The sequence below is a fragment of the Elephantulus edwardii genome, unplaced genomic scaffold, assembly GCF_000299155.1.
Source record: "Elephantulus edwardii isolate Elephantulus edwardi_28Jun2011 unplaced genomic scaffold, EleEdw1.0 scaffold00082, whole genome shotgun sequence".
NCBI classification, from domain to species: domain Eukaryota; kingdom Metazoa; phylum Chordata; class Mammalia; order Macroscelidea; family Macroscelididae; genus Elephantulus; species Elephantulus edwardii.
The window spans coordinates 13,322,704-13,338,447 of record NW_006399832.1 but is presented as its reverse complement, the minus strand read 5'-3'; the positions used below and the strand labels follow the sequence as shown (position 1 = coordinate 13,338,447).

The following is a 15,744-nucleotide window of genomic DNA, read 5'->3' as shown; positions in this document are numbered from 1 at the left end:
GAAGGGAGCTCTGGTGGCCTAGTGGCAAGAAGCTGCACTGCAATCCCAGAGGTGCATGGTTCCAATCCACCAGATGCTCTGCTGGAGAAGGAGGGACATTCTCCTCCTGTACCAGTCAGATCCGATTTGATGGTACACACAAAAAATAATAAAATAATTTTTTTAAAAGAAGCAATCATTTGAATGTAACACGGATACACTGCATGGTATAAAATCAGGAAAGCTATGTATCAAGATTTTTCTTTCCATTATAATTACTAAATAAATATTATAATTATTCAATCTATGTGCAAAGAATTGAATATCTGACTGTCTGAAAAAGGATACAATATCAGGATTTAAGGAAGGTTGCAAATGGAACTACTTCATTTTCAAGCAACAAGAAGATCTGAATTAGTTTTTGTTAAGAGTCACAGATGGTAACCTTCAGTATGGGTTACCCATCAACATCAAGGAAGCACAGATCCTCACAACGGGACCAAGAGGTAACACTTGACAAACTGAGAAAAGATTGGAGGCACCACATATCTAATTTTACTTGGATCGGCAATCAATATTAATGGAAGTCAAGTAAAAAAAAATCAAGTAATGTATTGATTTGGGCAAATCTGCAGCAAAGAATTTCTTTAATGTTCTGAAGAGCAAAGAGAACATTTTGAGGGCTAAGGTATGCCTGACCCAACTAAGCCGGTATTTTGAATTACTTCATATGCATGTGGAAGTAGGCCAATGGATAAGGAACACAAAAGAAGAATTGATACTTTGAATTGTGATGGTGGGAGAAAATATAGAATATGCCAATGAATGCCAAAACAATGAGCAAATATGTCAGTTGTTGTTGGTAGGTGCCACTGAGTTGAGTAGTACTCATAGCAAGCCTATGAACAGCAGATCTGAATTCCACTTTATACTGTGCCATCTTTACATTTCTGGATGCACTAGAACCTATTGCAGCAGTCACCATATCAGTTTACCTGGTTGAGTATCTTCTTCTCCTTCGCCAACCCTCCAACCTTCCAAGCATCATATCCCTCTCCAAAGAATAACCCTTCCGTTGTAAACAACCTAAGTGTCCATTAACAAATGAATAGATAGAGAAGCTGTAGTGTATTCACACAATAGAATACTACACTGCATTGAAAAACAAGGAACTCATGAAATATTATTCAAAATGGATGACTCTGGAGGACATTATGCTGAGTTAAATATCTCAGTCACAAAAGTACAAATACTGCATAATGCTACTGTTGTAACACAGGACTGACATCGGACTTGGGGTGGCGAGGGAACTGAGAACTATGGGATAAATAATGTATACTACTTTGAAACAGATGAGAGAGAGAACTGTTTAAAAGGGATATGTGATTAGGTATTATTGTCATGACAGGAGTCCAGAAAGAAGGCTGAATAGTGGAATGGACCTGGGGGGAGGCTCCAATTAAAAGAATTTTTCTCTTACTTTTCAAAGAGAAGAGCAAACTGGGGGGAGGGGCCGGCAGAGAGAAAAGTGCAACAATGAGTGAATGGAAATCCAAAGTCTCTGTAAATTTTTATTAAAATTAATAATAAAAGACTGTAAAAAGGTATTTGTGATGAATAAAGCACGCATTGACAAACATTAACAAAATAGCCCTTCCTAGAAAAGTGTCTGAAGTATGTGAGACATTGTCTCATAATCTTTGCCTCCAAAGAACACTCTGGCTGCACCCTATCCTCGACATATTTATTTGTTCTTTTGCCTGTCCATTGGATGTTCAATGATCTTTTCCAACACCACAGCTCAAAGGCATCAATTCTTCTGTCATCCCTTTTCAGAGTTTTCCTTAAAAGAGAGAATGGGGCAATTTCATATCCCATATTTTGCATATGTCATTAAGATGGGTAAGTTTCTAGAGAAGGACGTAATTCTTGGTAATGTGAAGAGTCAGCAAAGAAGAAATGCATTGTTACAATGGCTGCAAAATTAGACTCAGAACACAGAAGCAACTGCAAAGATGAGGCATGACCAGGCAGTCTTCCATTCTGTTGTTGATATTTTCACTCTAAACTAAAACTAGCTTAAAGTTGGAGTTAATCTAGCAATAAGAAAAAAAAAAACCTAACATGGAGCTGCTAATTTTAATACTCTGATAGACTATGAACAAGACATATTACATATATCTCAAAGCATAATTAATAAACGTACGGCGCAGGAGGGGAAGACCCTCTATGAGATGGATCGATTCAGTGACTGGGGTAACCGGGATGGGTGTGTCAGAGGCAGTGCGGTTGGCGCAGGATAGAGCAGGGTTTAGGGCTGTTGTGCATAGTGTCGCTATGAGTCGGAAACGACTCGACGGCACATAACAACAACAACAAAACCATTAAATAATACTTGGGAAGTGTCCATGTTTGATATTTCATGTAAATATGAATGAATAAAGTCTCATTAGCACAATATTACCGTTTTTATGTGCCCTTGAGCCAACTGCGATTCATATAGACTCTGTGTACCATAGTTCTGAATCCTGCCCTATCCTGAGCCATTCTCACTGTCTCTGATGTACCTCGTTATCCTAGTTACTGTGTCTATTCATCTCATCCTGGGTCTTTTACTGTCCCTCCACCCATCCAAACAAGATGTTCTTCTCCAAGGACTCCTCCCTCCTAGCAACATGTCCACATTATGCCAATGGAAGGAAGCTTCAATATCCTAGCCTCCAATGAGCAACTTGGCCTCATTTTCTCCAGGACAGACCTGTTTGTTCTCTTGCAGTTCGTGGTATGTTCAAAACTCTTCTCCAGCGGCACAACGCAAAAGCATCAATTGTTTTTCTGTTATCTTTACTCACTGTCCAGCTTTCTGATGTATAACAAGGAATTGTAAAGACTATGGCCTGGATTAGGAGCACCTTAATCTTCAGACTGACATTGTTGCCTCTTTTAGCACCCTGGAGAGGTCCCTGGCAGCAGATTTTCCCCTTGTAGTTCCTCTTTTGAATTTAGATTTCCTGACTACTGTTGCCCAGAGTATTGATTTCAGTAAATTGAAAACAACCTCAGTCTCTTCCCTATCTATCATGGTGCTGCCACTTAGCCCTATGGTGGGAATCTTTATTTTCTTGATATTGAGCTTCAATCCAAATTGAAGACTCTAGTCTTTGACTTGCTGCAGCAAGCACTTCAAGTCCTCCTCAGTTCTGTCATGCAAAGTGGTGTAGCACAGGCTGTTGATGAGTCCTCCTGCAATACTGATGCCACATTCCTCATAGAATCCAACCTCCCAAATGATTTGTTCTGTGTATATATTAAACACGCATGGTGAAAGGATGCATTCCTGTCACTCTCTTGATTTTTGAACCATACAGTGTTTCCTTGGTCTGTTCTGAAGACTGCTTCTTGGTCCAAGTATAGGTTTTGTATGAGCAGTCAGGTATTCTGAGATTCCTATTCTTCTCAATATTACCCATAGTTTGTTGTGATTTTCACTGTTAAATGCTTTTGTGTAATCTGAATATCAATAGCATTCTTAACTGTCTGTTAAAACTGTATTGTAAAATATATTTTTATTTGGGTGACTTTGGATAGCTGTATTATTTCTAAGAATGTGCTTACTAGATTGATATCTATTCTGTTTTGGTTGGTCAGTATTAACACCTTAATATACTAATCTTCAATACGGAAGAAAGCTTCTTTTAAAGGAAGGAGCATAGACTTCATAGCTAGATATATAAATACTTAATCTTTTTGAGTCTGTTAGGTTTTGCATATTGGTTTTAGTTTTTGTTTTTATAGATCATCATAAAGTATTAAAATTATCTTTCTTGTCACGCAGCATACATGATATTCTAAGTAACTGGTTAAACCTTACCCAGTCTTGTTTTATTGAATTCAATCCTTTAAGGTAAAGTTATTACATTCTTTTTGGAGTAAAGATAGGCGGTCTCTGTAGCAGGCAATCTTTTTCTGAAACCCAGATGCCAGCTGAGGTCAAGCTGTCCTTTGGCATGTAAACAAAATGTGATCTAGCACACTAACTCACATCTTGCAAGAATCCCAGAGCCAGCACCACGATTGTTGGGTGGGCTTCCTCTATGCCCTCAGGATATACTCAGAGTGTCTGAGTCTTCAGACATTTTATAGACTGTGACTTCTGCTTCCAGATTCTTGAGTTCCCTAGTGTACCATGTGCTATAACACTTCTCCCCTTCTGTCTAGATGAACCAGATGAATACAACAGTCCTTTCTCTTTGATTTCCCAAAACATCCCACACATGTTTACTCATTAGGCTGACTTTAGTTTGATCTGGTTGCTCCAGCAGGGGAAATTTACATAGCAGCTGTGCAAACAACTGAAACCTGAATTTTTTATGTCAAAATTTCTTATAAAATATTGCTTGGGTCCCTATCTCTCCTTGAAGACTTTACAACCAACTTTATTTTGGGAATCTCTTCTCTCTGATTTTTTTCTACTTGAGGAGTCCTTTTTCTTTAATTCACAGAGAATATTTTAAACACATACACAGACACACACACACACACACACACACACACCCCCCAAAGCCTTAAAAACAACCCCATCATTTTCTTGCTTCAATTTCTAGACAAGTTCTACTTTTCCTGAGACACAAATGACTCAATAAAAGGGAAACATCTTTTCTAGGCTCATCTTTGCTCTTTGTCCCTCAAAGTAAAGCCATCAGTCACCTTTGTTCAAATTGTTACTTTAGCTGCTCCCCAAACCTAGACACAGTCTCACTATTTTGATTTTTCTCTTTTTGTTGATATCACTTATATTCTGTAAGAGTACTGAAACAAGAAAGATTTATTTTCTCTGATATAAATTATGACACTCTCTTGAGGGGCTAGAAACAGCTTAATCAGTTTTGAGTTTAAAATTAATTTTTCTCCTAGGTACAGTTCTTTAAATCCAATTTATTTATATTTAATATGTGAGGTTTTGTGTTTTGTATTTAGAGACAAGACTGAATAAGTATTAGATTATGTTTCATCCTCTGCAAAAATGAAAGATTGTATTAGGAGATCCTCAAGGCTTCTTGTTTGTATAAAATTATATAGTTTTGGGACTGTAATTATTTCTACTTATTTATGTACTTATTTTAGCAATTACTGTCATAGTTATCAATGATCAGTTATTAAAAATATGAATCATGTTTTTGTTATCATGAAGTGAATTAATGAGTTTAAGATCTAACATCACTGTTATTTCATGTGTGCTCCCCCATTGCTTCATTATTTAAGGATTGCAAGTTTTGAATAAAGACTTATGGTTAGAGCCTTATGTATCTTGTATGAGTTTGGGTGCTCTACTCTTAGGTGTTGTTGAGTTGCTTCTAACTTACAGGAACCCACTGTACAACAGAACTACCATCTCCTGAATCATTCTCATGTTTTCTTTATCTCATTGTTGCAGTTATTGTGTCAGTCTGTCTCATTGAAATTCTTTCTCTTTTGCTGTTAAGCCTGTATTTTACCAAGCACAGTTACATACATCCCTGGATTGACCCCTCCTGATAACTTGTCTGAAGTTTATGAGATGAAGTCATGCTATCCTCACCTCTGGGAACAGCCTTGCTACTATTCTTTTGAGATAGGTTTTTTTACCCCTTTCAGCACTCCATGTATATGCAATCTTTTCCTAACAACACCATAAGCCCAAGCCATCAATTCTTTAGTCTGCCTTTTTTACTGTCTAGCATTTATTTACAAGTGTATGAAATTATTCCAAATGCCAGTGCTTGAGTCAGACATACTTTAGTTCTCAAACTGACACATTGGTTTTTGATGTGTTTTGTTTTGTGGAATTTGATTGGTTTTAGTTTTGGTTTGGTTTTTTACAGGGGGGTAATTTTTTTTAAACATTTTAAAGAGGCTTTAACAATAGATTTTTCTAATAAATCCTTTATTTTTTAACTGCTGCTTCTAAAGGCTTTGATTATACATTCAAATAAAAGGAAATTCTTAATAACTTGACACTTTCTCAGTTTATCACAATATTGCTTCACTTTGTTTGCTTTGTGCAAAGGCGTAATCTACCCTGAGAGTTGTTATTTATCTTCACCAATAGTGCTTGAAGTGTCTGTTTAGTTCTTTAGACAACTAAAATCAATTAGTCATAGTGTTAATAAGGTCAATGATACCTTTCAGGTGAGTCCATGCAATAAAATGTGTGTTATTTACAAATCTTGCCTGATAGACTGGTGGAACGCCTCCACGATCAGCCACGCTCCACCACACATCCAGTTACCTCATTTTATCACTATTCTTGTTTCCAGCTCTTCCTCCTTCTTTTTACTCTCAGTTATAAGCACTTGCTCCTTTTTCTTTAAACCCACCATACTCCCAAATCTATTGTAATTGAGTCATTGGAAACACACAGTGATTCTATAAGACATAGAGAAACTTCCCAACAGGGTTTCCAAAGCTGTAAATCTTTACAGAGCAGATTGCTATACTTTTTACCTGGTGTTAGAAGTCCATCTCTTAACCTTCTACACCAGCAGGTCTTCTTATTTCTTCCCCAGAACTCCAGAATACATCAGTTCATACACTGTTAGATGTTTTAATTGCATCCTCTTTCATATTCCAGAATGTGTAACAGCTATTTTTGTAGTGTTTTATTTCACTTAAAACTGTGGTCAAAACTAAACAATTAGAAGTAATAAAGGCAAAATTAGAAAATTCTATGTACAGATTATGAATGTCTGACCTATTGACAAACCTGCTTACTTTGTAATGCAGGCTTTGAATCAGTTCTGTTGTTGCCATCAGAGAAAAAGGAACAAACCAGAATGATTAATTTGTGTGATTCTTCACTGTAAAGCTGGAATGCCAGATACTTGGATAGAAGCCTTGATAGGAGACTTGAGAAAGGCATAATGATCTCTTCCAGGAGCATGATGTGTGAGATTGCATTATTGGCAGAATGTGGAATGCCCCATATACTCAAAGATCACAGTCAGCCGATATATATATTTGTGCAGGACATGACCAGCTTTGAAACCCTGCTGTATTTAATGCCATGTGAATTTGAAAAGATTGTACCAATTCTTCATCCCTGTCATTTTCAGTTACTAAGTGTGAAAGCTTTTAAATCATTGACAAGACTTTGAGTCTTTTCTTGACTAAAGTAAGACTAAATAAAAATTTTATTTACCTTAGTGGAGTGATATGCAAATTCTCAAAAACAAAGTTATGAATGGATCTTGTGTATAATTTGGGTGCTAGCTACTACATATTTCCTCATTATACTTTCAATAAACCCTTTGATTTCTTAACTGCTGCTTCCAAAGGCTTTGATTGTACATACAAAAAAAGGAAATCCTTCACAATTTGACAGGTTTTTTTTCAGTTTATTACAATATTGCTTATTGGTTAATTTTGAACCAATGCAAGAACAGTGCAAAGAAACGCTGCATGGTTCAAATGAAGAAAAAAGTGCTTCAGGGGTGTGCCCTTTTCCCAGATCTCTTACATCTCTATGTGGAACAGATTATTTGGGAGGCTGGACTTTATATGGAGGAGTGTAACATCTGGCTTGAAGGAAGACTCACTCTTAAACAACCTTCGTTATGCATATCATATGACCTTGCTTACCAAAACTGAGGAATATCTGAAGCATTTGCTGCAGAATTTCAAGGATTGTAGTCTTCCATATGGATTGAAGCTTAATGTCAATAAAACAAAGATTCTCACCACTGAGCCAATTGGCAGCCCCTTGATAGATGGAGAAGAGATTGAAGTTTTTAACAATTTCATCTGGTTCAGCTCCACAGTCAAAAATTTTGGCATGGCAGTCAGGAAGTTTACTGTCAGGGACCTCTCCAAAATGCTAAAGAGCAATGATGTCAGTCTAGATACTAAGGTGTGCCTTATCCAGGCCCTGGTCTTTGCAATTACTTTCAATGCAACAGAAATCTGGTCAATGACTAGGGATGACAGAAGAAGAATTGATGCCTTCGAGTTGTGGTACTGGAGAATAGTAGTGACCATACTGTTGAATGCCATGAGAACAAATAGGCCTGTCTTGGAGAGGATGAAACCAGTTTTCTCCTTGGAGGCAAGGATTTTGAAGCTCTGTCTCACATACTTTGGGAACTTGGCTGGGAGGGACCAGTCCTTGGAGAAGGTCATCACACTTGGAAGGGTGGAAGGACAGCACTGTATAGGAAGAACCCGGAACATGGTACCTGTGACAGGGGAATTAAGTGTGTTGGAGTCAGTGAGACTAGCTCTGGATAGGGCAGGAATCAGGCCACTATGTATCACAGCCAACTCGATGGCACATAACAATAGCAACACTTAGACTTTTATTTCCTGGCAGACTTTCTCCTTTTGTTCATTTGTCTCTTTGGTTCTTCATCCTCTCTTCATCCTCTCTATTCTGTATTTCACACTGAGCCAGTGAGCCTCTTCCAGGTTTATTATGATATGACAGAATTAGAATTCCTGAGGATAAATCAGGAGAAATGGACATAGGTGAGAGAGAACAAGGGTAGGTAAGGTGAGCTTTCCAATTGGGACATACACTTGTGTAGGGAGAAACTGAAGGGAGGAAAATTGCATAGATACAGCTTTAGGCTGCCATACTACTTTAAGGAAATGGCCACACCAGTGGGGAATCTAGTGTAAAGAAAGCCCATTCAGGAAGTCTCAGGTCAGATATGTCTAGCTCTCTGACTTTATGGCTCTTATTCACTGTCTAGAAGCTGTGAAGAAGTATAAATGAAGCATGCATGCTTCTTCTTCTTCTTGTTAGGTGCCAGTGAGTTGAGCACGACTCATAGTGACCCTAAAAACAAAAGATCTGAACCCTGTTCTATCCCGCGCCATCCTCACACTTCCTGAACACACAAGACCCCATTGCATCAGTCATCATGTTAATCTACCTGGTTGAGGGTCTTCCTTTCCCTTGCCAACCCTCCATCCTTCTATAATTTATTAAAAACTGGAATACCTGGTGGTAATCTGCTGTTACTGGAATAAAATTATCTCCAAGGACGATCTGAATACTGCATCTACCTTTCCTCACCTTAAGTTACTTTCCCAAAGCTTAAACATGCCTAACTGCTTCTCTTCTTTTAGCAACTTTCCATAAACTACTCCTGTATTCTGTTGGCAAAACTTGTATTTCTCCAGTGTATACTCACCACCGGCTCTTAAATAGTCTTTAAAAGTATTGTCATTATCTACCCACATTATCTGATTTGTATGCTTTAAAACCTTTGTAGTTGTTAGGTGCCATCGGGTCGAGCATGACTCATAGTGACCCTGAAAACAAAAGATCTGAGTAGCAAGTGTTTGCTACATAAAATAGCAGAAGACAAAAGCTATTCAGTCCATAACTAAAAAACATTGCCATTCATACTACTTGTAAGCCATATTTTACATGAAACATGCCACGGTCTTTGCAATCACTTGCTATGCATCAGAGAGCTGGATAATGACTAGGGATGATAGAATGAGAATTGGTGCCTTTGAGCTGTGGTGTTGAAGGAGTGTTGAATATACCATGGACTGCTAGGGAAACAAACAAGTTTGTCCTGAAGAGAGTGAAGTTGGGCTGCTCTTTGGAGGCAAGGATTCTGAAGCTTCGTCTGACATACTTTGGATATGTTGCAAGGAGGGACCAGTCCTTGGAGAGGGACGTCATTCCTAGGGGGGTGGAGGGACAGTGCAGGAGAGGAAGACTCTCAATGAGATGAATTGATTCAGTGACTGGGTTAATAATGAGGGTAGGTTGTCAGAGATGAGGGTAATAATGAGGGTAGGTGTGTCAGAGATGGTGAGATTGGCACAGGATAGGGCAGAGTTTAGGGCTGTTGTATGCAGGGTCGCTATTTAATGATAATTATTTACTTACTATTGATGTATTTTGAGAGCTTCATATGTGACAGAGACCATTCTGGGTGTTTTAAGTATAAATTATTTCACCAACACCTATACTATCTGTAATAAATTGTATCAGTTTAGATATTTGATAGAAGAAAAAGTGAAACACAGAGAGGTCAAATAACTTACTATTGTGTGACTAAAAGAATTAACACCAGGATTCAACATCAGTGATCTCCAGAGATCACTCTGAACCTATGTAATATATATTCCCTTTAAATATTAAACATTTGTGGTTGTGTCTTGCTTTTTTCTTTTTCTTTTCAAAGCACAATATTGACACCATGTCTCCTTTTAAGTGTGTGCTTCACACAGCAATATTTTGTTTTCTATCTTTCAGGTCCCTGCATTCCCAATCCATGCCATAACGGAGGAACCTGTGAAATAAGTGAAGCATACCGAGGGGACACATTCATAGGCTATGTTTGCAAATGTCCTCGGGGATTTAATGGGATTCATTGTCAGCACAGTAAGTTATTCATAGTCATTAAGGTTTCATGATCACTGATTGCAAAGTATACAGATCATTATCATTGTTGTTTGTTGTAGAATCCTGGAAACTTAGAGGGCCACAGAGCTCTGGAAGTCTGTGGATATCACTTTTCTCCCTCTGATACACCAGATTCCCAGCTGATGACTCCTGAATTGTGTTAGAAGACAAACCTATGATTGACATTGGGACTAAGGAGTTAGTGCTTCCCCTTACTCAACTATGTATACTGAGTGGTGTTCTTTACATTCGATTGATAGCTGTTTCTCATGTCCATTCAGCTGCATTCTTCAAGTTTTCAAATACTTATTCTTTTCAGAGATGAAACAAGATAACTCCCAGCTTTCCCATATGTACAAGCCATTATCCTACCACTAATTGCTTACTTGTAATGTGATAATCATTGAAAATTTAAGTAAGCTATTTGTACTTCTCTTGTCTATCTCCATTATTATTTATCCTCAAAGTTTGAGTGAAGTAGATGCATTTGTGAGGATTTCTTCTTAGAAACAAGCCAAGATAGATCAATGATGGGGCCATTTAACTGCTGTCATTCAAGAATAGGAAGACCATCGTGAACTAGAAATGTTGATGAAACTCTTAGAGAGGCTGCCACTTGGTCTCTATATTGGGAAAGAGGTTTAGGTTAGAGGGAAAGGAAAAGCATATGTTAGGAAAAGTGGGGAGAGAGCATTTGAGATATGGCAATTATGTGATCATTAGAGAATGTGTTAGGAATGGATAAGGCTAAGTGGTATAGACCCGTGAGAGCTAGAGTTTTCAACAATGAGGGAAAACTAGGGAAAGTATACTGAGAGTGACTTTGGATATCCTTTGCCTTTTTCTAGGTATTTACACTGGCCAGAAGTCTGTAGATTTTGGGTGGCAAATAGTTACAGAACATGGACATCTATCTTCTTAACTACTGCCTAAATCTTTGTAATCGTATCTAAGATGTCAGAACACCAACTGAGACAGAAGAGGCAACGGATTTCTCTCAGACAGTCTATAGATGCTAAGGACGATTTTCCCTTACGGTAGCAACACTGTTCAGCCCTCACACATTGAACATCTTGAAATAGCCCTGGAAATACAGACAGAGAATCTCAGAATCTTGAAATGTACTTAAGCCCTTGAAGAGAATGTTATTAACCCTTACTTTATGTCTTGTAACAATCTTGTGATACGGTGTCAGTTCAATGAGAGAGACAGAAGACTAGTGGACCACCACACCTGAGCCTTTCAATGCTGAACGCATAAAGAGTAGACACTGTTTCAGTGATTCTCTTTGAAATGAGACCAAAATATTCATGATGAAACACTGCTGTTCAGTGTTCAGACACTAGCTTTGCAATTAGTCATCCGCAGATGATCTACAGGTTGGCATTACTCTAGGAGATGTTTTGTTCTGTATTGTATATGATTCTTATGAATTAGAGCAGATTCAATGGTAACAACAAGCTACAGCACCAGATTTTACTATTCTAAATGAGATAGACTGATACAGTCACTGGGCAATGGGGATTGGTGTGTCAGAATTAGTGAGACTGGTTCAGGAGTAGATAAGGCTCAGAGATGCTGTACTTAGGGTTGCTATGCATTGCAGCAACTCATCAGCACATAAAAACAATAACATACTCTGAAAGGTTTGAAAGCAGGAGTGACATCCACTTCCTAAACAACGTGCCTTCAGAAACTATGAACTTTGATAAACGTGTATGGTTTTAGAGGGACTTCAGACCTTTTGATTATAGGGTCGCTGTATGTTGTGCTCAATTCAAAGCCATAAAACAACAACAACAAATCCTTCAAGGGCATAAAAGGTGATTACAGAGAGACCACAGACAGATCCCTAATGCAACTTACATATTTCTTCACGTTTACTAACCCTGCCCACTGACCTCCTGCTGAAGTCAGTGTGAAGTTGGGGCTGATCCATAAAATGGAAAGTGGGATACTCTAGATCTAAATTGGAACAAGTAATCATGTATGATTGTATAACATTCTTTTTACGTTTCCTGAACATATTTTCTTTCTATTATAGAGATCAGATTGACTTCAATTCTCTTTAATGGTTTAGAAATCCCAGTAAGGCATCAAGTTTCATTTACTCCCATATGGGTTTTGAGTTGGGCTTGAGTTATTGGAGAAATGTTCCCCTGATTATGATTCCCACATATATGTGCTTATAAATTTTTTTTCAAGACGTAAGCAATTTTGGAGAAATAGAATAATTATTATCCTCATTTTCCAAAATGGAAGGTATGGGTTTGTGGGGTTTTGGGTCAGTTTTTTTTTGTTTGCTTTTTGCTTTTACTTCACCCTTAAATCATGCTCCAATAAGTTTCTAGACAAACATAATTTTGTTGAAATTCAAGGATGTTTTAAAGTATACAGGAACCTATCCCTTTACTGAACTCAAACTCTCAGAAGACCTCAAATCTGTGTTAGGAATTGCAGTGCGAAGCCTGAGGCAGAGAGATTCAATTTGGAATGGGGATTTTGTGGTCTAAACAGCTTGGACCTAGTCTTTGGAGTGCATTAATATTAGAGGCTACCAACAATGGACCAAAAAAAAAGCGCTGGATTTAGCATCAGACACCTGGATTTAAGTCTTGACCTTTCAGTTATTGAATAAATGACCTTGAGTCAATCACTTGACCTTTTTGCAATTGAAAACATATAAACTGAGGGAATTGAATGAGAAATAGATGAACTTTAGTTCACGACAGCTTGCAGAGTATTACTGTTAAACGGAAGCTTGCTCCCTGTACAGAGGTTATCAATCCTTCCTCTTTATGGATGAAATTGAAAAGGATTATTTATTGAGAAAGCAGATTTACAAGTGCTAGAAGGCCTGAAAACTCCTTTGCGCATTAGAAACACAGGAGCAGCTCTTAATCCTTTGCAAGAGCCACTACTAGGTGTTTGTAATTATATTTTTTTTTCACAGTTCATTCCAATTTTATGCTTTGATACACTCTTAAACTGTATTATTCAAAATATTATTATATATCAGCATTACCTAGAAGCTTTGGTGATATTATAAATCCAGGTAATAAGGCACCACTCTGTGCCTGATGGCCCAGAGTCAATATTTAAAAACGTTCACACTGGACCCCCCCCAAAAAAAGTTTCAGAAATACCGTCGAAAGCGTTTAATACTTTCATGTGTGATCGTTTAGATTAGGGGCCAGCCTTTTTCATTCGGTTTCATAACAACAAATCAACAGTCGTTGTTGTTGTTGTTGTTGTTGTTGTTGTTGTTGTTATTACTGATTGCCTCCAAGTTGAGCATGACTCATAGTGACCTTATGAACAATAGTCCTGAAGCCCCTTTCTAAATATCGACATTTATCGAAGTCCATAGAGTTTCCAGAGGCATGTTGTTTAGGAAGTGGATGCCACTTCCGTTTCCAAACCTGTCACGGTATGTTATAGTTATGTGCCGTTGAGTTGCCTGCGATGCATAGAGACCCAATATATAGCCACTCAGAAACCTTCCCAGTCCTGAGCCAGTCTCACTAATTCTGATACATCAACCCCCATTGCTCCAGTGACTGTATCAGCCATCTCATCCGTGTTCTCCCTCTCCTGTGCTTTTCTGTCCTCCCTTTTGAGCATGATGTCGTTTTCCAAGGATCTGGCCATGTGCACAAAGTAAGTGAGGCAGATCTTCAAAATCCTAGTAGTATGGTTCAAATATTTATCTTGGATTTTGTAAATATAAACTGAATCACAAGTCAATGAAATTTGAAAGACGTAAAAAATAGAATGTAAACAAATTGATTTTTAAAATGAATTGGATAAAATCACATAGCAATATTGGAGGTGGGAATTCTAAATACATTTTTGTGAAAGAATGTTGATTACCTTTTTTTTAAGAAATAAAGTTTTAAGCATTTAAAGAAGTTGATGTTTCATAATTTTATTAAATTCATATTAACAGTTATTTTACTGGTAAATTACAGACTAGAAACTCGTCTCCAATTCCAAAATTAATATTACTGTCATAAGCTTTTTGTTAGAAGTATAAGGTTATAATTTTTAAGAAGAATAATGCTTAGAATTAGATTTTATTAGTATTCCTACTTATACTGGGTTTTACAGTACTGTAGAAGAATGTGAAGGAAATTGTAGGGTGAACTGAACAGAGGTCAGAATTTTGAAGTGTATTTTTAAACAAGCTGTTTTCTACTAGAATCTGTACTTTGAACTAGGTTGAAGTAATCATATTTGCTTTGTTGCCTAGGAACACATCGAATGCCTTAGGGATGTGTTGCATCTTTATTCCCAGAAATCTTGGCCCATTTTCCCACTGGAATAATTCTGTACATTCTTGCAGACTTTTGCACAAGTCACTGTTCATGGCATTGTCAAGAAAAACATTTCTGGGTCAATATTCCAGGAGAAAAGACACCTGATCTGCAAATCTACAAAGTTCTGAAAAAACAAAAACAGAAAAAAAACAAAGAAAAAAGGATTCAAGAAGAAGTGGCCCAGGTTATCATATTTGCTGGACATAAAATTCTCTTTTCTTCTTTCTCCCACGTATTTAGCTATCCAGGGAAACAGTGTCTACCATTTTTCTTTTTCTATGTACTATTTGTACTATATGATTTATTACTCTGGGGATGAAAAGGTGAGGAAAATGGAGTTGCTTTCATAACAACAACAACAACATGTACTATTTGTACTATATCATTTATTACTCTGGGAATGAAAAGGTGAGGAAAAATGGAGTTGCTTTCATAGCTAAGAAAGCCATTGCTAGATCCATCTTGAAGTATAAAACTGTGAGTGACAGGATAGTATCCATACACATACAAGGAAGGCCAGTGAATACCACCACTGTCATTCAGATATATCCACCTGTACAACCAGAGCCAAGGAAGAGGAGATAGAAGATTTTTACCAACGTTTACAGTCAGAGATCGATCAAACATGCCATCAAGATGCACTGATAATAATGGGTGAATGGAATGCAAAAGTTGGGAACAGGGAAGAAGATTCAGTAGTTGGAAAACACAGACTTAGTGACAGAAATGGAGCTGGAGAGAGGATGATTGAATTTTGCAAAATCAATGACTTATTCATTGCAAATATGATTTTTAAGAGACATAAATGCAGGTTATATACCTGGATTTCACCTGATGGTATGCATAGGAATCAGATTGATTACATCTGCAGAAAGAACCAGTGGAAAAGCTCAATATCAGCTGTGAAAACTAAGCCATGAGAACCAAAATATGACTTTGAGTCTATCCCACCTGAATTCCACAACCATCTCAGGAACAGGTTTGAGGCCTTGAACACTAATGAGCGAAACCAGATGAGTTGTGGGAGGATATCAAGGGTATCAT

General features: G+C 37.6%; 1 protein-coding gene across 2 annotated transcripts in view; it reads left to right on the top strand.

Moving 5' to 3' along the window:
- EDIL3 (EGF-like repeats and discoidin I-like domains 3) overlaps nucleotides 1–15,744 on the top strand; it is a 595,610-nt gene that overhangs the window by 130,716 nt on the left and 449,150 nt on the right. For both annotated transcript variants that reach the window (XM_006889875.1, XM_006889874.1), the window contains one exon: nucleotides 10,232–10,360. The gene's annotated coding sequence lies outside the window, so the exon portion shown is untranslated. The remainder of the gene's footprint in view (nucleotides 1–10,231; nucleotides 10,361–15,744) is intronic.